A 22,232-nucleotide genomic window follows, 5' to 3' on the forward strand; every position below is an offset into this window, starting at 1 on the left:
GAGTTTCTCTTTAAAAGCACTGGGGAAATTGCTATACCAAGCACTTTTTCAAGCGCTTTGCGATTTCCCTATATCTTCCATTGAGCAAAAACGCTCAGAAAATGGTACAGGCAGCGCTTTGGTGAGCGGATCAGAATCAAACCGCTCAGATGTGAACGCTCTCATAGGGAACCATTGCACAAGCGCTTTCAGGCCCCCTGCACACTGCAAATCCAATTTGCGATTCCGATTTGCGATTCTGATTTTCCCTGGATGCTATCAAAAGAAAAATGCAGAAAAAAGTGCAGCATGCAGTACCGATTAAAAATCGAAACTGCGTGTAAAATCACGTCAATATTGCAAATCGGAATCGCATGTAGTGTGCAAGAGGCCTTAGGGCTCTTTTCCACTATGAAATGCGATCACAATCGCTTTTCAATTTCCACCATGCAGTATAGTAGAGCTCAATCGCATACAAAACACGGCAGGACGTCGATTGCACTTGGACCAAAACCGCATCGCAATTGGATTGCACTAATGGAAATTGCTGCTGACATAGTTTAATGTACTTTGCGTTTTGCGATCGGAATCAAATCGCAAAATCAGCCCTAGACTACGATACATACATAACACTACAGATACATAGGCATATGCCTGTGATAGAGATTAGATTGTGAGGCATTGGAAGGGACAGTTAAGTGACAAGGCTGTCCCCTGTACAGCGCTGCGCTAGATCGCAGCACTGTACAAATGTTTGTTTGCTTTTTTTAATTTAAGTTACAGCCTGCCAGCTTCGATCGCGGCTGGCAGGCTGATAACGGATCCCCGCTTTATTTATATGCTGGGAACATGTGATTGAGCCTTCGTTCCCTGCTAATCTAGCGAGGAGCGAGATGACGCCTATTGGATTGACTAAGACCTGGGAGCGCCACTCTCCCACCGCTGAGCGGCGTTAGGCGGTTGGGAGATGGTTAAAATGTTTAAGCTTTGGCTGTGATAAAATACATTTTATGTTACATACTTTCAATCAACAAGATTGTTATATGTAAATTAGAGGAGTCGGAGTCGAGGAGTTTGAGTCAGAGGAATCAAACTGAGGAGTCAGAGTTGGAGGATTTTTGTAACAACTCCGCAGCCCTGCTTCTAACCAACAAACTTTTTCAACGTTTACGATCTTTTTTTTTTTTCAAACACACATGCGCCAATCTCAAACACGTGTGCTAAATCAGACAGTTTCTTCAAAACTTCAGATCTACAGAAAAATTAGATCAGATTGGTCCAAATAATAATAATGATAATAATAGTAAAAAATAATTAAAATAAACCTGTGTTCGGCCAACTTAGGCGTTAGAAAGGGGAGATTAGTGTTAGGCATTTGGGGATTTGTGTGAGAATCCAGGGCTTGGCAAGTATAGCAAAATATCGGTCATTTTATATGGGCATCAATCACCGGCCAATTCTACAGGCTATACGTACTCGGGCAGAGCGGTGGGGTGTGCGGAAGCCTTTCACAGTAATGCCCACTTACAAAGCAATCTAGGTGGAGAATGTCAGAATTCCGTCTGGTCACATGATCACGTTTCTGACACAGGGTTAGAGGTGCTCTGGGGCTATTCTATGTTAGATTAGTACAGGGGGGCTCCACATGCCCAGACAAGCCTGGCAACGTCCTGAATTCTATTTGTATTCCTTGAAAGCGCTGTCTTTTTATGGATCGTTGTGGGATTAATAGCCAGAGCCGAGAGAAGGGAATGGATGGCTGCGGAGCGCTGGCACTCAGGACCGGCTGGCGGAGAGCCACTTATCTCGCCATTGTTCGGCGACTTGTCTATGCACGCTGACTAAAGCGCACGGGTAACGCTACACTATTGTGCGCCGGGAACCAGCCCGTAGCGTAGTTAAGAGCCCATCTCTCAAGGCAACAATGAGAGCGGAGAAAATACGAGTCTGAGGAGAGGCGGAGGACAAGGTCAGGCTTCAGAGCGGGTGATAAATCCTACGTAAACATGTTCTGTCGGGGCACTCCATACATTATCTCCGCTTCCTCCTGCCCTTTCCTTCCACATCCCGATCGTCTCCGAACAATGGGAGAAATGGAAAAGCTTAAATGTAAAAATACGCTTAAAGAGGAACTCCAGTGAAAATAATGTAATAAAAAAAGTGCTTCATTTTTACAATAATTATGTATAAAGGATTTACATTGTGACATTTATCACATGGTGACATTTTTACTGCTGGAAGGCAATGTCACTGGAAGTTGCTGCTGCTTGCTTTTTTGGCAGTTGGAAACAGCTGTAAACAGCTATTCCCACAATGCAACAGGGCTCCCACAGTGTGATGTCAGGACCTCAGTGCTGTGAGGCACTGACGTCATTTGTGGGAGGAGTTACACCACAATATCAGCCATACAGAGCCCCCTGATGATCCGTTTGAGAAAAGGAAAAGATTTCTCATGGGAAAGGGAGTAGCCGCTACTGATTGGGATGAAGTTCAATTCTTGGTCACAGTTTCTCACTTAACGACCGCCTAACGGTGGCAGGTCGTAAGTGGAATTACATGGAAACTTTCCATGTCAGTTCACGGAGGGTGTCTCCATGAACAGCCTGCGAGCCTCCGATCACGGCTCGCAGGCTAATTGTAAGCACGCGGGGAAGAAATCCCCACTGTTTACATCATACGGCACAGTAGCGCCGTAAAGTAGATCGGCGATCCCCGGCCTCTGATTGGCCGGGGATGGCCGGCATCTGATAGGCTGAAGCCTATCAGAGGCGGCGCAGGACAGATCGCCGTCCTGTGCCGCCCACAGCAAGGAAGGGAGGGAGGGAATGGGAGCGAGGCAGAATATCGCTGCGGAGGGGGACTTTGAGGAGCCCCCCCACTTGGCCACACGGAGCAGCGGCGATCAGACCCCCCCCCCCCCCCAGCAGGTCATCCCCCTAGTGGGGAAAAAAGGGGGAAAGTCTGGTCGCCCTGGCTCACTGCTGATCTGTGCTGTGGGCTGGAGAGCCCACGCAGCACAGATCAGCAAAAAACAGCCCGATCCTTAAGTGGTTAAGAACCTCTCCGGGCAGAGAATCAAGACCGCACTGCCTTTCATGTGGCCAGGCCGAAATACAACAGCCTACATATGTGTTTTATCTCAATATTGAGTGGGTTTCCTCCGGGAACTCCGTCTTCCTCCCCATCCCAAAAACATAGAGATAAGTCAATTGCTCCGCCCCTCAATTGGCCTTGAAGCAAACCTGAAGCGAAAATAAACTTATGATATAATGCATTGTATGTGTAGTAAGGATAACGAATAGAACATTGGCAGCACAGAAAAGAGTCTCATATATTTCTATTTTTAGTTATATAGCTTTTTTTTTTTAATAACATTGCATCATACTGTGACAGTTGCAGTTTTAAAACCACACTCTGTATTTTAAAGGGGAACTGAAGTAAGAGGTATACGGAAGCTGCTATATTTATTTCCTTTTAAGCAATACCAGATGCCTGGCAGCCCTGCTGATCCTCTGCCTCTAATACTATTAGCCATAGCCCTTGAACAAGCATGTAGCAGATCAGGTGTTTCAGATTTCAAAGTCAGATCTCACAAGACTAGCTGCATGCTTCTTTCTGGTGTTATTCAGAAACTACTGCAGATAAATAGACCAGCAGGGCTGCCAGGCAACTGGTATTGATTAAAAGGAAATAAATATGGCAGCCTCCGTATACCTCTTACTTCAGTTCCCCTTTAAGCGGTAAAATAAAGCAGAAATAATGACCCTTTGCTCTATCCTGCAGTAAAACGTAACCACAAGCTGTCTCTCACTGTTTCTTGGCTGTTTAAGTGCTTCAAAAAACAGGGCTGTATTTCAGTGGGTCAAATAACAACTAAAGTTTTTTTTGTTTTTTATTTATTTATTTATTTAAATGCTGGGCAGCACGGTGGCGTAGTGGTTAGTGATCTTGCCTTGCAGCACTGTGTCCCCGGTTTGAATCCCAGCCAGGTCAAGACCTGCAAGGAGTTTGTATGTTCTCCCTGTGTCTGTTTGCGTTTCCTCTGGATACTCTGGTTTCCTCCCACATACAGATAAGTTAATTGGCTTTCCCCCTAAATTGACCCTAGAATAAGATACATACATAGACATAGGACTATGGTAGGGATTAGACTGTGAGCTCCTCTGAGGGACAGTTAGGTGACAATATACTCTGTACAGCGCTGCGGAAGATGTTGGTGCTATATAAATACTAAAATAATAACAACTCTTCCTGTACTGGAAAACAATATAAGACTCTTTTCTTTGCTGCTAATGTTCTATTTCGTAGCTGTACTACACATACAACTCATCATCTCATAAGTTTATTTTTATTTCAGATTTGCTTTAAGTTTTTATTGTTTCATTGTCTCTGCTCAATGACACATTCATTAAAATATGCCAGAGCTAAATTCTATGATCTCTGGACCCTTTTGATTGTTTTTTTTTTTCTGCTCTCAGAAGCCATTTTCTGCTAAGAAAGTGTGTTTGGCACTGTACATAGTTACATAGTTATTTTGGTTGAAAAAAGACATATGTCCATCGAGTTCAACCAGAGAACAAAGTACATCTCCAGCCTGCTCCCTCACATATCCCTGTTGATCCAGAGGAAGGCGAAAACCCTTACAAGGCATGGTCCTATTATCCCCAAAAGGGAAAAATTCCTTCCAGACTCCCGATGGCAATCAGATAAAATCCCTGGATCAACACCACTGGGCATTACCTAGTAATTGTAGCCATGGATGTCTTTCAACGCAAGGAAAGCATCTAAGCCCCCTTTAAATGCAGGTATAGAGTTTGCCATAACGACTTCCTGTGGCAATGCATTCCACATCTTAATCACTCTTACTGTAAAGAACCCTTTCCTAAATAAATGGCTAAAACGTTTTATCTCCATGCGCAGATCATGTCCTCTAGTCCTTTGAGAAGACCTAGGGACAAAAAGCTCATCCGCCAAGCTATTATATTGCCCTCTAAATGTATTTATACATGTTAATTAGATCCCCTCTAAGGCGTCTTTTTTTCTAGACTAAATAAACCCAGTTTATCTAACTTTTATCTAACCTTTCTTGGTAAGTGAGACCTTCCATCCCATGTATCAATTTTGTTGCTCGTCACATGCCTGCCTCATTATGTCACATGTCACCTTGTGTATCCTTCAAACCCAGCCTCCCGCAGTGGCATGTATAGCAGGGAGGATGTTGCTACTGTCCTCTATACTGAAACCACGCCTCCTTACTGGCTGATGGCCTATGCAATTTGTAATAAAATTATAAAAGATGAACGAAGAATATCCAGAAATTACAAAAAAAAAATGTTTTGCAGCTGAAAAATTTTACAGGCCTAAAAGAAAGAAAAATAACAGGTCTAAATTGCAAATGTTATCTTGTCATTCGGTGCCCGTCTCAATGACATTTCACGGAATTCGGTTATTCAGGCTGTGTAAGTCTCAACAATTTGCGACTAAATAGGGGTTGGTCTATAGTGTCATTTTCCTGTCTGCGGTGAGGGGGTGGAGCTATAGTGTAATACTCCTGTTTGCCGTGTGCTTATAGTCCAATCCCATATCTTACTATGTTGTCCTCTGAAATGTCTTATTTTTCCGAAGTAACGAGAGCCTCCTTCTGGCGAGTAAAAATGGCCCTCCGCTTTATTTTTGAAATTGAAAGCCCCTGGTCTTCAGACCCCCGCCGTCCGCATGCCATTTTCGCCCGCACTGCCGCAATCTGTTTGCATTTTAATCATGTCGATGACTTGGCTCGGAGGCTCTCAGACTAATCAAATTTGGAAGGGCAGTTTACTCTTGGAATAAAACGGATTTGAGCCGGAGCCATCTGAGCGTCGACCGAACGCCCCTGCCAAAAAAAATATAAACTGCGCCATAAAAGCCGTCAATTCGTGTAGCTTATTAATCAACGGTTTACCTAACCGTCCTCGGCAATTTTATTAATCAAATCCCATCCCGTTCGGAGATAATGACAAGAAAAACAAAATCAGGAAGTTCCTAATCGTTACTGGACAGCTTGTGGAGAGATTGCTGTCCGTGTGACAAGATAATTACTAAATGTTCCTCAGGAGACGTGTTGCTATGAGTTGAGACAAAGTAATTTTCCTAAACGGCACAAGAAATTGGGCTGGTGGGGATGACAATGAGAGATTTCATGATTTATAGAGACTCTATAGTGAGATTTCGAATCGCTGTACTTATAGGGCACCTGAATGGATGTGAAATTATGAGATAAACGTGTATAGACACACGTACGAGACCTGTCACCCATAGGGATCAGGAGTCAATCCTTCAGATGTCAGTTCGGGGCCGAGTTCTGTACAGATGCATTGTCGACAGCCTGATGAAGAACCATGGGCAGTTCGAAACGTGTAGGTGGGTGGAACTTCAGCCGGCTGTTGACCTCAGCTGCAGGTGAATGTGATGGGTATGTGCAATATCTCTGACCAGAGAACTATTACCTGTACATACAGTATGAAGAAGAGAGAACCGAGAGCCCGATATGGTGTAGTATGTCAAGGTAATTGGATAATTAGAAAGAGTATGAATTGTATACTCACAAACCAGGGTTACCTCCAGGCAACCACTGTGTAGGCAGGTGAGGAGATTAGCCTGTCCTCACTCAGGAATAAGAAGTCGCTCTCTGTAGGCTTGAAAAACAAGAAGGGGTATCCCCCTCCACCAAAGGTGGATACAATCAGTATTATGGTAGAGAACAGAGGCGCCAAAAGGATAAAAACAATATTTAAAAGTTTTAAAATTATTGCTTAGGAGGCAGTGGTGGACTCACCTCCCACAAGCAGACACAACAACTGTGTATTCACAAAAGGGACATTTATTGGTATACTCCAAATAAGGTTGCAACGCGTTTCGCAGGTCAAACCCGCTTCATCAGGCAATTACAGGAAGGAGCACACAACAGCAGTATGTCCAGATAGCACCTGGCGCCTCAGTCTGAGGCGCCAGGTGCTATCTGGACATACTGCTGTTGTGTGCTCCTTCCTGTAATTGCCTGATGAAGCGGGTTTGACCTGCGAAACGCGTTGCAACCTTATTTGGAGTATACCAATAAATGTCCCTTTTGTGAATACACAGTTGTTGTGTCTGCTTGTGGGAGGTGAGTCCACCACTGCCTCCTAAGCAATAATTTTAAAACTTTTAAATATTGTTTTTATCCTTTTGGCGCCTCTGTTCTCTACCATAATACTGATTGTACATACAGTATATTAAGAGTCGCTGAGTATTGAGGACATATGGCCACAGCTGGCATATGAAGTCTAGATTTGTGTTTTTATATGGTTCTATTTAGGTGTGAAGGCTATTTTATTTGTTAGCTCCACAATGAGAATTAATCGATCACTTTTTTGATTATTTGTTGACATATGAGCCTAGGAGCTTTTTGTATTCATATAGCAACAGATGCATTGCTAGGCTGCAGACTAGTGACACGTTTTGTTGCTATGGAGGTGACAGGAGGACTGATGGCACAGTACAAAGTGGGCAGGGTTAGTAGGAGAACAATGCCCTAGAGAACAATCCTGAACTCAGGCAGTTAGAATCAAAGCCACATTTTTAATTCAAGTTAAAGAAAACCTGAAGGGGAAAAAGGTCCCGATTTGGGTCCTTACCTGGGGGGAAAGAATCTTCTGGATCCTCCTGTGGATCTCCTTGTTGTCCTCTTCCTCACCGGTCCAGAGCTGAGACCCCCCACAAGCCCATTAACAAGGCCTTGTCGATGGAGCTGGCCCACACTGCCAACGAGCCCAAGTGGGGGCTCTGTGCTATTGCGCAGGCAAAACCTGTCTCTGCCTGCGCAGTGCAGGTGAGCTCCATGGAACTTGGGGGAGGGGGCCTGGCACAGGAACAGAGGGAGACTCTGAAGGATCCAAACGCTTCCCTCTCCCGAGGTAAGTACTCTAATATTCTACCTTAATTAAAGCGGACTATAACCCTGCATTTCAACTTTGCTCTAAAACATTATTTACAGTATATTATATGCAACCAGCATTTTTTTTTGACTAGACCAGCATTGGAAGGGTTACACAGGGCTTTAAAGTTCCTGGAGATTTCTGCAGAGGCATCCGAAGCTGACATAGATACATTTTGTTTACATAAATGTATCTAAGTGTTGAATGTGACTCATCTCTCTGACTGAGAAGGAGCTGGAGGACAGCCAAAGAGTGTGTAACATTTATCAATAGATACATATAACTAAATAGAATGTAACAATCTGAACTTCTGCATATCTCTCCACTGAACTTTAAACCTCTGTGTTTAACCCTTCCAATGCTGGTCTAGTAAAAAAAAATGCTTTTTGCATATAATATGCTGTAAATAATATTTTAGAGCAAAGTTGAAATGCAGGGTTATATTCCGCTTTAAGGATCCACCACTTTCACACAAGAAATTTGCAGACATTAGGCTTCATATGACCTTGCGCCATGGTTCAGCGACAGGGTCATATGCACAGACCTGCCCACCGGCTAGAGATGTACCCCACGCTGGGCAGGAAGTACGTCACTGGGATTCCCGCCGGTCCGCATATGCATGTCGCCCCGCGCTCCCGTCGTACACACTGCCTGCGTCGCCCACTGACTTGCATTATTGCATAATCCATGCGGTAACGCCCTGCAGGCTTTGCGGCGGGATTGCAGCGATTTTGCTACTTACAGCGCACCGCGCTGCATCGCGTGAACTGTGCCAGTCTCCATAGACTTGCATAGTCCTTGTGGCGGGGGAAGAGGACCGCGGTGCGACGCAGTCTGTAAGTGTGCAAGGGGCCTTAAAAATAGTGTCTAGTTAAACTATAGGTGCAATGAGCTTTGAATCTTTTCCTCTGGCCCCCTTAGAACCCCACTGATGAGGCAAATTTTAATTGGCCTAATTTCTCGGCACCAATTACCCTTAGCAGGTAGTCGGCAAGGATGGGTGTTAATTTGTGGTTCATTTTTTCTTGTAATTTCCTGTTACAAGCTTATGTTCTGCTTAGAACACAGATACACTCACTATTCTGTACTTTGCCTCTCCATCTGTCTATCGTTGATAGACAGATAGATCATAAGGCAATATAGTCTTTCTGGGCAGAGGGAACCAGTTCTGTATGGCTCTGAATCACTCCAATTACTATATTTTGCTGTATAAGATTGAAAATAGTTCAAGATGCAAAAACGTCAGTAGCCCATAGCAACCAATCAGAATACACTCTTGGGCCTAGACCAGAACAATATGGCTCCTGATTGGTTGCTATGGCTACTGCCCTTGTTTTCCAACACTCTGCTTTATTGAATAAGCCCGACACAGAACGCCTCCTCCATTGTTCCCGCAGATGTTATTTTATTCCAGGGATCAGATATTCTGGAAGCGAGCGTGAAGGAGCCTTCCCAAGCAGCGGCAGGCAAATGATCTCTGTCCTGGAACATTAACGTCTCCGTCTCAGAGAATCAGATAATTCCTCCCCTCCGTCTCCTCTGTCCAAGCCCGAAGATCCTGCCAAGCTCTCCACAAGAGGCCTGTTCAGACGCCCTGAGACCTGAGCCCTGCCTGGAACGGCCGAGACAAAGAGGGGAAAATTGGACTTGGGTCAGGTTTGAAACGAGTTCCTGGGAGACGGCGGGTCGGTTTTCATCCAAACCTTATTATGTTAGGCTGGAGAAGGCCATGCAATGTTTACAAATCATAGAGGGGAACAGCTGATTGGAATAAGAAGTCGGCAAACTATTTTTTGAATCCTTAAAGCGGAATATAACCCTGCATTTCAACTTTGCTCTAAAACATTATTTACAGCATATTATATGCAACCAGCATTTTTTTTTTTTACTAGACCAGCGTTGGAAGGGTTACACATAGAGCTTAAAAGTTTGTGGAGAGAACTGCAGAGGCATCGGAAGCTAAGATACATTTAAGCAAAGCAAAATGTAACAAGTGAGGAATGTTACACACTCTTCTGCTGTCCTCCAACTCCTGCACAGTCAGAGAGAGTGAGTCACATTCCACAGTTGTTACATTTTGTTTTGCTTAAATGTATCTATCTAAACTTCGGATGCGTCTGCAGTTCTCTCCAGGAACTTTAAAGCTCTGTGTGTAACCCTTCCAATGCTGGTCTAGTAAAAAAAAAATGCTGGTTGCATATAATATGCTGGAAATAATGTTTTAGAGCAAAGTTGAAATGCAGGGTTATATTCCGCTTTAAGTACTGCTCTGAAAATGTGCTTATTTGTTGAACTAACATCTCAGTTTAACCAGTTGCTTCATGAGACCCGTATGAGATGGACTTATGACCACTATATGCATACCTCTGCTGCTCCTTCACACAGGCATTTACCTTTTAGCAGCCAATTTATTTAGATGCTTGCAAGTGCCCCAGGCCAATTTATTTTAGCACATTTTATTTCTTATTTGTTGCATTTCCTTGCTTCTAATTAGTACTGCTGTAATGTGTATTTATGGGCACTTGTCACTAGGGGGCAGCGTGAGACAATAACAGGGGACCTCTGCTTTCAGTTTCTATATCCTCTGCTAACAAAGAGACATCAAAGCATTCCAAGAATTTACAGCACAAGGAGTTCTGCCGACTGAGGTCAAAAGCAGTGCACTTATCTCAAACAAGATAACTCTATTGAAGCTGCTAATGAGTTAAGAGGGCACCCCGCAGTGCACTTTCGTGCATCACCACATATTGCTCAACTTGTTTACCAATTGTTTTATTGTGTTTCGAGGTTTTGCTTTTGATCGAGGCACTTTGTTGATGTTTTTGAGATAGTTCTTTATTCCAGGTTGATCTTTTTTTTATTACTGGCTGTAATACAGTATTATTACTGTTTATTTATCACTAATTGTTTACCCAAAGCTTATTGTACAGTGTTCTCCCCGGGCTCTTTGAGCCATGTGCTCCACCCAGCTAGTTTTGGTCAACACCCGGCTGTCATGGGCTCACCTCCTTCTCTGCTGCAAGCAGAGTTGTTCAGAGAAGCGCCGGCCCTACATTCTCTTATCTCGCCCCACCCGGCTACTTTTTCATGCCACCCGGCTGGAAAAAATCCTAGGGAGAACACTGTTGTACCCAACAATTTTATGCAATATCATAACTCTAACAGTCACGTTGAGAGTTTTGATTACGTTCATAAATTCAGTACAAGGGGAGATTTTTTTACGGTTTTATTGTTACTGGATAAGTCCACAATAACATATTTTTTCTCACAGTACATGGGAACCTTTTAAATGTTTTTATGGTTACTGGATAAGTCCTCAATAAATGACATATCCTTTCTTACAAGGAGTGAGTTTATGACTATTTTTGATTACTAAATACTGTGTTGGCTGTGTTGAAATCACGCTTCTCAGTCTGGCAACCTGATGGACAAGTCTGGGCTTGGCCAATGCCAGGACTACGGTGCTTGCCTGACCTGCATTGTGCCAACTGTAAGGTTTGGTGGAGGGAGAGGAGTTAATAAATATTGTAAAATAAAAAAAATAAGCAACTTTATTCATTACGTTATTTTCACTACAGTTCTTCTTTAAAGTTGACATAAACTTTACACAGCCGTCTAATGTGTTAGCATATCCTAGCCTTTAAAGCCTTTTTTTATTAACGATTATCTCATTAGCGTGCCCAGGTGGCAGTCACCTGTCCAGAATGGGCACCTCCAGGTAACAGGCTGCGGTACGGCTTCCTCCCCCGGCCCTGTGGCTTTTAATGCCAATGTAAATGACAGTTATATCTTCTTGGTGTGTGCCGGCAGCAGGGTACCGCCAGGTCGCCTCCACGTCAACTCAAGCAACTCGGTGTTGCCAATAAAATAAGTGAGCGGCGTTCGCCAGCGTCCCCTTAGAACCCTCATTAAAGCGCAGAGCCTCCCACTTCCTGCTGAATTGATTTTAATTAAGATGATTTACAGCTTGGGCATGCGAGCGTACCTTGGGGTAGGATTATGCGCAATATATTGAAGGAGCTGCGCGAGGAACTATCTGCGGCCGGGGGAAAGGCTCAACACGAGTCGCTGATTAAAAAAATCCAAGCGAGTCATTTGTCGGGGAGGAAGAGAGACATCAGATAATACAACTGCTCAGAAAGAAGATTATCTCCGCACTTGTACACCGCGCCCACCAGGATGTTTAAGCCTCATTAAAAAGGCTGAAGTGAAGATGAGCGCTTACATACAGCGCTTAACGTGTACCTGAACTCTTGCACGGGACACAAGGAAAGCAGCGAGAAATGCAGCATGTGTATTTTTAGAGAGAAGAGCTTGTCTAATTCCCCCTGTACTGTGACTAATCACAACTGTAATTTGATCTTTCAGCTGTGTCAGCTGGCAGCTAATATGTAAACACAGGATGTTAACCTTTCGTCTGCTTCCATGAATGCAGGAAGTAGGCACACTGCAGATTTATTGCAGGAGTTCTGTAAGCTGTAACAAAGAAACGTTTTTCTTTAAAGGTTATTATGCTGTTTTTTTATTTTTTAGAGCAGAGAGGAAGTTGTGAGTTCAGGCCCACTTTAAAGGGTACCGGAAGTGACAGGAACATGTATACATATATTACCACTCCCACTGAAGCCTTGTACACACGCTGAATGGTTTGCGGCTGAGACTGACACTCGCATGCTGCCTCTGATGAAAATCTCGCATGTTTACAGTGGTCCCCAACCCTCCCACTCCCTCAAGCACCGTGGCTTAGTCCTTCTTTTCCACTCCGTAGTGACGCAAGTGAACAGTCGTCCCCAAACTGCCCCCAACTCTCATGCAGGCTGTCAGCCTCCGTAAAATCAGTGACTCGAGTCAGTCATGGACTGCTGGACACATGGACACATTGTTAACATCCTGTGTTTACAAATTAGCTTCTCTGTCATGGCAGCCAGCTGAGGGATCAAATTACAACTTGTGATTAGTCACAGATGAGGGGGAATTAGACAGGCTAAACTCTCTAAATACATACAGTGTGTATTTTTCTATGTTTTCCTTCTGTCCTGTGCAAGAGTTCAGGTCCATTTTAACCACTTCAGGACGAGAGCAACTTTCACATACCAGCACTGCTCCCATTCATTCACCAATAACTTTATTACTACTTATCACACCTAAATGATATATATATATTGTGGGTTTTTTCAGGACAAATTAGGCTTTTAGCATGTGATAATTTTGTTTAGTAATTACCTTATTTTCTATGCATTTTAAAGGGGAAAAAACAGAAAAAAAACCCACTATTTCTCCATTTACATTAATATAGCTTTACAATAAACAGTGCTAGCTATAAGTTAAACCCACAAATGTTATGTGCTTATTCATCCTGGTTATTAAAAAAAACATTTAGATTTTGTTCCTAGCACAATGTATGGTGACATTATTGTATTTGGAAAGAAAAGTGTCTTTTTCTTTTCTTTGTTTTTTTTTTTTCTTTCTCATTATACACTATCAATGATTACAAGACCTTATTTGCAAAACTAATAGTAGTATACCCTCATGGCGTACATATTTAAAAAGCCATGTTCTTAAATCTCGCTTCAGAGCTTATATTCAGCAGGGGCATGTGTGCCCCTGCTAAAACGCCGCTATCCCGCGGCTAAACGGGGGTCCCTTACCTCCCAAATCCCCTCGTGGAGTCCCGGGGATCTCTTCCTGGTGAGGCAGGGCTAATGGCCGCAGCCCTGCCTCCACGCGCGTCTATCAGCACATATCTCCGCCTCTCCCCCGCCCCTCTCAGTCTTCCTTCGCTAAGAGGGGCGGGGGAGAGGCGGCGATGCGCCGCTGATAGACGGCGCTGAGAGGCAGGGCTGCAGCCGTTAGCCCTGCCTCAAGAGCAGCAAAATCTACGACCAAGTTGGTCGTGGATTTTGCAGGGGGGGATTTGGGAGGTAAGGGACCCCCGTTTAGCCGCGGGATAGCGGCGTTTTAGCAGGGGCACACATGCCCCTGCTGAATATAAGCTCTGAAGCGAGATTTATTCTCGCTTCAGTGTCTCTTTAAGGTAACAATATATTTTTTTTCTTTTATATTCTGTAACTTTATTATAATTTTACAAGTCTTTTATTTTGGTGCAAAATATGTGAAAATGTAATTGCTTTTGATTCAGTTTGTGACTAAAAAGAATACACAAGACATGGGCCTCAACCCTAAAACTGTCTAAACTGTATTCTACTACTTATCCCTGTTAAAATGTTACCACATATGTCTCTAGTAGTTTTCTTACAACTTTCCCAAGTTTGATATTAATTTTGAAAATTAATTTTTATATTTTGATTGAGTTTGTCCCTACCTATTTTTTATGTGACAGGGGGCCAAGCTGTAAGACACACCAAAATGTATTCTACAACTCGTCATAGTTAAAATGATACCACATGTGCCATATTTAGTAACAAACTGAAACTGGTGGTGCATTGGCCACAAATACAATGGACATATATATACGTCCTTTGTCATGAAGTGGTTAAGTATATAAATACCGACGCCTTAAAGAGGCTCTGAAGCGAGTTAAAATCCATGTTTTTAACTTTTATTTATGTTAAGTACTACAGCTAGTGCTATAACGCCGCATCCCCGTGGCAAAACAAGGGGTTTAAACCACCCTAATCCCAGGGCAAAAATCCACGACTTTCTTGGTCGTAGATTTTGAGGCTCATGGAGGCAGAGCTTTGAGCTGCAGCTCTGCCTCAATTCTCGCCAATCTCCCGCAGATCTCCCCCTCTCCCCGCCCCTCTCTGTGAAGGTAGACTGAGAGGGGCAGGGAGAGGTGTCGATCAGCGGGGATTGACGCACGAAGAGGCAGAGCTACAGCCCTAAGCTCTGCCTCAATCAGGAAGAGCTCCCCGCAATTAGCCTAGGGGATTTGGGGGTATAAACCCCTCGTTTTGCCACGGGGATGCGGCATTTTAGCACTAGCTATATAGTGCTTAACATAAATAAAAGTTAAAAACATGGGATTTTAACTTGCTTCAGTCTCTCTTTAAATAATGGCTAAAATTTCACATTAATTAATTTTCAATGTACACAAAATGAATGAAAAAAAAATAAAACAACCCACAGCACAAATCTAACAAAAGCATATTGCCCCACACAATCATACCTTTCTCAGATGGTGATGTGGATTTCCAAGCATGCTAAGCCCCTCCCCTAACAGAGTCAACGAGGTGTAGAATGAAAAGAGAAAAAACTTGTGCAGGCATCTCAGTTCAGTAAATAGCAATCACATGACCAGAATACTCACAGGAACGTTGGAGGGAACGCTCACATGGTCTCAGAAGACGTTTCAGTCCATCTGGCTGGTGGTAACGTCCTACTTCCAGTAGCAAAATGATCTGAAATGAATAGGAGAATTTAAATTGACAAGGGTGTTGAGGTGAAAAGTTTCAAACATCATCACTTATAAAGATCAAAAGGCTTGACTACAGAGGTATCTACAGACCAGAGACCAACAGACCCTGAATAAGCATTCAGCAGACCAGGTACTGTGACTCAGCTGATTCAAGTTGTACTGGATTAGCCATATGCTTGTTCCTGGGTTTTACTTTAAAAGGAAATAAAAATGGCAGCTTATAGTAGCCCTGTAGTGACATCACAGAATGCAGTAATAATAATTATCCTGATTTCAGGATCAGAAACACTTCCTAGATCAATATGTTGCTTTATATTGGTATGTGGTCCCGCCCTCCCAGGGATGTCACTGCCTAGGCTGATTAGCTATGCGGAATTCTCCTCCCAGAGCATTCTGTGAGACCAGATATTATTTTCACTGGCTTTGGAATCCTCTGAAACAAACAAACATTCTCCTAGGCAAAAAAATAATGCCTTGAAACATAAGACTGGTGACTTCTTTCTACAGAAGTATCACCGCAGAGAATGCGGTAAACAGGCGCACACGTGATGAGGACTTAAAGTGGGAAAAAACTCTGACATAACATTCAATAAAAATGTGTTTTCCTACTTTTTATTTGTTTTTGTACACAAGTAATATTGTCTGTCCACAAATTGCAAATTCCCAAAGTACAGTTTATCTGCTCTGAAAGCTGCCATTTGAATTTTACTGCATAGGTGCTGTATTTATAGAGTATAAATGTATCCAGTGATCACTTCTCAGCTCTCTGGGCTGGTGCACACCGAGCGGCTTTTTGGGCGTTTTCAGATCCGCTTGCGGCTGCGGATCTGCTTGGTCAATGTATCTCAATGGGGTGGTGCACACCAGAGCGGGAGGCGTTTTGCAGAAACGAAAAATGCCTGGGTGAGGCATTTTTTGGATTGTGGATGCGTTTCTGCCTCAATGTTAAGTATAGGAAAAACGCAAACCGCTCTGAAAAACGGCACTTCAGAGCGGTTTGCCAGGCGTTTTTGTTACAGAAGCTGTTCAGTAACAGCTTTACTGTAACAATATATAAAATCTACTATACTGAAATCCGCAGCAGCAATCCGCAAAACGCTAGCAAAACGCCATAGAAAAATTTAAAAAAGCGTTTAAAAATCTGCTAGCATTTTGCGGATCTGCTAGCGGGTTTTGGTGTGCACCAGCCCTCTCTGCTTCTCAGCTCAGTGCAGTTCAGAGTCACCATGCTGCTGGCTGGATACTAATTTTAGCAACGGAGGAATGTAAACGAAAGATAATGTTATCACCTCTTCAGATGTGGGCAGAAGATGCCCACTGAAGCAAGGAGCTTTGCACTGAAGAACAAAGTGCTGTGTTTAACTGTTTGGATGCTGCTCTGCTACAATTTTTTTTTGTGGCAGTAGATTTTATGCTGTAAATAATCTTTTAGAACAAGGAGAAAATGCTGAGTTTCAGGCCACTTTAAAGTATAAACTGTTTGTAAAACTGTGAGAAGCAAAATAACAGAAAAAGAAGTCGAGTTTTGTGTTAATTCACGGCAGAAAGGCGTGCTGGCAGGGGGGAGACCTCGCCGCTATCGGAGGTGGAGGGAGCGGAGCAGGAATTCACACGCCTGCTTGAATTTCAGATCTCATTAGTGCGAGCAGCGTGACCTGATCACAGCGCAGGAAGGATTAGAATTTCCTCCACTTTAGTAATTCGTTAAGGAATTCAGACTCCCTGTTTCTCAGCAGAACGCCGATAAGAGTCGCTAATGAGAGCCAGACGTATCAACAGAAATTAGTTACTTTCTCGACATTTCTTTCAAAGTGTCAATACACCCAAAACGAAGAGAAACAGCTGGTACAACGGGCAGTAAACACGGTTTTTGGCAGGTGAGGAAAGCGTGGTTTGAAAGAGATCAACCGCCATGCCATTCAAATGAATGGATGTGTTTTTTAAACGATGGTTACAGCTTTTTGAGTCATTTGTGTAAACGTTGCCGTAGAACGCGCCCAGGACTGGGCGATACATGTAGTGCCCAGTGTCGACTGCGTTCGGCATTTCCCTGTCCCCCTCTGGTGTACTTGACAGGCAGCCTATTGGGCCAAAGTGCGGGGATCTCATCCAACAAAGTGAATCAACCCACAAGTCAGCTAGCTACAGTAATTGTACAAGTTGTTAGTCGGTATTTCTCCTGTCTGGCTCTCGGGGAAATTGCTGATGTTGTTGAAACCCAAGAGAAGCTGAAGACGTGTCTGACACTTCCACTGCCTGGTGGATCAACTGTATACACATCACCATGGCAACAGGAACGTGAGCCCTCTGCTGCGCATGCGCACTGTCCCAGTTTGAAACATATTGTATGCATCCCACGGAATTACATTTCAAAATATGTGGCGTTTATGGCTCTCTCAGCCAAAAAGGTTCTTGACCTCTGCCCTATGGCGTACGTATTATATCGTAGTCCGTGAGCAGAATGACGGGTCGCCCTGCTGCCGCTCAAATTCCTGGCGGCGTTAAATACTATTCCCCTCCAAGTCATAGCGATCGCCGGAACCCTGAATTACCCTTGTGCGGGGCTCGCACTACAGCACCGGGGCTCAGCGATAAAATGACCTGCTTCGCCTCTATGGGCTCAAAACGCAACAACAAAACTCTGGTAACCGATCCAAAACACCTTTCTGACCAATCGAAACTGAGAAACAACTGTTTTCCTTTTACCAAATCAGACTTGTTGGTAAATATTGGTCAGTCTTGCACAGATCCTGGTTTGTGTTTGTGCAGGAACAGGTGGTAGGAGCGAGGTTATAGGCGGGGCAAAGCTTGTAGAGTGGGTGGGGCACATCTGGTGATGTGGGCAGGACACAGCTGGTGATCTATTCCTGCTCCGTTTCTTCTCCATACTTTGGCCCTTTATTCTCCCCCTTGTGCTTCTAAGGGGCCCTGTGGAGGGCAAAAGCCTGGACATAACAACCAACCTAGTTGTCTGTGTGTTGGTTTGGCATTCCAATGTGATCGCTTATCCTTCTGAAAACAGTCGATTGACTAAAGCAGAGTTCCCGAGCCCTGTCCTCAAGGCCCACCAACAGTGCATGTTTCGTAAGCAGGTGCAGGGCTGTGGAGTCGAAACAAAATCATCCAACTCCAACTCAGACTCATCAGTTTATGAAACCACCGACTCCGACTCCAGGTACTCAAAAATTGCTCCAACTCGACTACGACTCCACAGCCCAATCAAAGTTCTAGAATTGGTACAAAAAATCATTCACCTTAGACTCCTCTGTTTATGAAACCACCAACTCCAGGTACCCAAAAGTTGCTCCGACTCCACATCCCTGCACGGTTGAGGTAATTCTCTCTGTGGATTTCTACAAAACAGGCATGTTTGGTGGGCCTTGGGAACAGGGTTGGGTAACAATGGGTTAAAGGATGACCCAAGAGATCCCAATGTGTGTCCACGCAGAGGCCCAAGTCCACGCATGTACTCTATATAGCCGTGTATCTGCACCGTGCTTCACTTTTAGCATGTAGAAAATAAATGGCTTTAGCAGGGAGGTGGAACATACTTTAGCGCCCAAGCGAGAACTCGCAAGAGAGCGGAAAGGAAGCTTTAGAATAAATATGTAGCGTTTAGAGCAGGTATGGGCAAACTTGGCCCTCCAGCTGTTAAGGAACTACAAATCCCACAATGCATTTGCCTTTATGAGTCATGACTGTAGCTGTAAGATTCCAGCAATGCATTGTGGGACTTGTAGTTCCTTAACAGCTGGAGGGCCAAGTTTGCCCATACCTGGTTTAGAGGATACTAGGCTGGCTTTCAGCTTACTTCATTTAAAGAGATGCCTGATTACTGAACCAGTCACAGGATTACAGTTCCCCTGTTCTTAATTCAAATGACATCATCTAGGAAGAGGGACTGTGTGTGCAGTCAACAGGCAGACCCCATATTTGCTTCTGGCTGAGAACAGAAGAGGCATCATTCCTTTATGTATATTATCATCTGTATAAACAAACCACAAACCAGTAATGCATGAATACTGCAGGTTGGTAAGAACCTTGTCATGTGATGTTAGGTTAGGCTAGGGATAGGCACCAGAATGGAGTCTATGCTGGGGGAGGCTAGAGATAGGCACCAGAATGGAGTCTATAGTGGGGGAGGTTAGGGATAGGCACCAGAATGGAGTCTATGCTGGGGGAGGTTAGGGATAGGCACCAGAATGGAGTCTATGCTGGGGGAGGCTAGGGATAGGCACCAGAATGGAGTCTATGCTGGGGGAGGCTAGGGATAGGCACCAGAATGGAGTCTATAGTGGGGGAGGTTAGGGATAGGCACCAGAATGGAGTCTATGCTGGGGGAGGCTAGGGATAGGCACCAGAATGGAGTCTATAGTGGGGGAGGTTAGGGATAGGCACCAGAATGGAGTCTATGCTGGGGGAGGTTAGGGATAGGCACAAGAATGGAGTCTATAGTGGGGGAGGTTAGGGATAGGCACCGGAATGGAGTCTATGCTGGGGGAGGTTAGGGATAGGCACCAGAATGGAGTCTATAGTGGGGGAGGTTAGGGGTAGGCACCAGAATGGAGTCTATGCTGGGGGAGGTTAGGGATAGGCACCAGAATGGAGTCTATGCTGGGGGAGGTTAGGGCTAGGCACCAGAATGGAGTCTATGCTGGGGGAGGTTAGGGCTAGGCACCAGAATGGAGTCTATGCTGGGGGAGGTTAGGGCTAGGCACCAGAATGGAGTCTATGCTGGGGGAGGTTAGGGATAGGCACCAGAATGGAGTCTATGCTGGGGGAGGTTAGGGATAGGCACCAGAATGGAGTCTATGCTGGGGGAGGTTAGGGATAGGCACCAGAATGGAGTCTATAGTGGGGGAGGCTAGGGATAGGCACCAGAATGGGGTCTATGCTGGGGGAGGTTAGGGATAGGCACCAGAATGGAGTCTATGCTGGGGGAGGTTAGGGATAGGCACCAGAATGGAGTTTATAGTGGGGGAGGTTAGGGATAGGCACCAGAATGGAGTCTATGCTGGGGGAGGTTAGGGTTAGGCACCAGAATGGAGTCTATGCTGGGGGAGGTTAGGGCTAGGCACCAGAATGGAGTCTATGCTGGGGGAGGTTAGGGATAGGCACCAGAATGGAGTCTATAGTGTGGATGTTAGGGATAGGCACCAGAATGGAGTCTATGCTGGGGGAGGCTAGGGGTAGGCACCAGAATGGAGTCTATGCTGGGGGAGGTTAGGGATAGGCACCAGAATGGAGTCTATGCTGGGGGAGGTTAGGGATAGGCACCAGAATGGAGTCTATGCTGGGGGAGGTTAGGGATAGGCACCAGAATGGAGTCTATGCTGGGGGAGGTTAGGGATAGGCACCAGAATGGAGTCTATGCTGGGGGAGGTTAGGGATAGGCACCAGAATGGAGTTTATAGTGGGGGAGGTTAGGGATAGGCACCAGAATGGAGTCTATGCTGGGGGAGGCTAGGGATAGGCACCAGAATGGAGTCTATGCTGGGGGAGGTTAGGGCTAGGCACCAGAATGGAGTCTATGCTGGGGGAGGTTAGGGATAGGCACCAGAATGGAGTCTATGCTGGGGGAGGTTAGGGATAGGCACCAGAATGGAGTCTATGCTGGGGGAGGTTAGGGATAGGCACCAGAATGGAGTCTATAGTGGGGGAGGCTAGGGATAGGCACCAGAATGGAGTCTATGCTGGGGGAGGTTAGGGATAGGCACCAGAATGGAGTCTATGCTGGGGGAGGTTAGGGATAGGCACCAGAATGGAGTTTATAGTGGGGGAGGTTAGGGATAGGCACCAGAATGGAGTCTATGCTGGGGGAGGTTAGGGTTAGGCACCAGAATGGAGTCTATGCTGGGGGAGGTTAGGGCTAGGCACCAGAATGGAGTCTATGCTGGGGGAAGTTAGGGATAGGCACCAGAATGGAGTCTATAGTGTGGATGTTAGGGATAGGCACCAGAATGGAGTCTATGCTGGGGGAGGCTAGGGATAGGCACCAGAATGGAGTCTATGCTGGGGGAGGTTAGGGATAGGCACCAGAATGGAGTCTATGCTGGGGGAGGTTAGGGATAGGCACCAGAATGGAGTCTATGCTGGGGGAGGTTAGGGATAGGCACCAGAATGGAGTCTATGCTGGGGGAGGTTAGGGATAGGCACCAGAATGGAGTCTATGCTGGGGGAGGTTAGGGATAGGCACCAGAATGGAGTTTATAGTGGGGGAGGTTAGGGATAGGCACCAGAATGGAGTCTATGCTGGGGGAGGTTAGGGATAGGCACCAGAATGGAGTCTATAGTGGGGGAGGTTAGGGATAGGCACCAGAATGTAGTCTATGCTGGGGGAGGTTAGGGATAGGCACCAGAATGGAGTCTATGCTGGGGGAGGTTAGGGATAGGCACCAGAATGGAGTCTATGCTGGGGGAGGTTAGGGCTAGGCACCAGAATGGAGTATATGCTGGGGGAGGTTAGGGATAGGCACCAGAATGGAGTCTATGCTGGGGGAGGTTAGGGATAGGCACCAGAATGGAGTCTATAGTGGGGGAGGTTAGGGATAGGCACCAGAATGGAGTCTATGCTGGGGGAGGTTAGGGATAGGCACCAGAATGGAGTCTATAGTGGGGGAGGTTAGGGCTAGGCACCAGAATGGAGTCTATGCTGGGGGAGGTTAGGGATAGGCACCAGAATGGAGTCTATAGTGGGGGAGGTTAGGGCTAGGCACCAGAATGGAGTCTATGCTGGGGGAGGTTCGGGATAGGCACCAGAATGGAGTCTATGCTGGGGGAGGCTAGGGATAGGCACCAGAATGGAGTCTATGCTGGGGGAGGTTAGGGATAGGCACCAGAATGTAGTCTATAGTGGGGGAGGTTAGGGATAGGCACCAGAATGGAGTCTATGCTGGGGGAGGCTAGGGATAGGCACCAGAATGGAG

General features: G+C 45.3%; 1 protein-coding gene across 1 annotated transcript in view; it reads right to left on the reverse strand.

The window, feature by feature from the left end:
- ST3GAL1 (ST3 beta-galactoside alpha-2,3-sialyltransferase 1) overlaps positions 1 to 22,232 on the reverse strand; it is a 189,132-nt gene that overhangs the window by 106,155 nt on the left and 60,745 nt on the right. Inside the window, exon 2 of the mRNA XM_068234957.1 lies at positions 15,199 to 15,289. The gene's annotated coding sequence lies outside the window, so the exon portion shown is untranslated. The remainder of the gene's footprint in view (positions 1 to 15,198; positions 15,290 to 22,232) is intronic.

The sequence above is a fragment of the Hyperolius riggenbachi genome, chromosome 5, assembly GCF_040937935.1.
Source record: "Hyperolius riggenbachi isolate aHypRig1 chromosome 5, aHypRig1.pri, whole genome shotgun sequence".
Lineage (NCBI taxonomy): Eukaryota > Metazoa > Chordata > Amphibia > Anura > Hyperoliidae > Hyperolius > Hyperolius riggenbachi.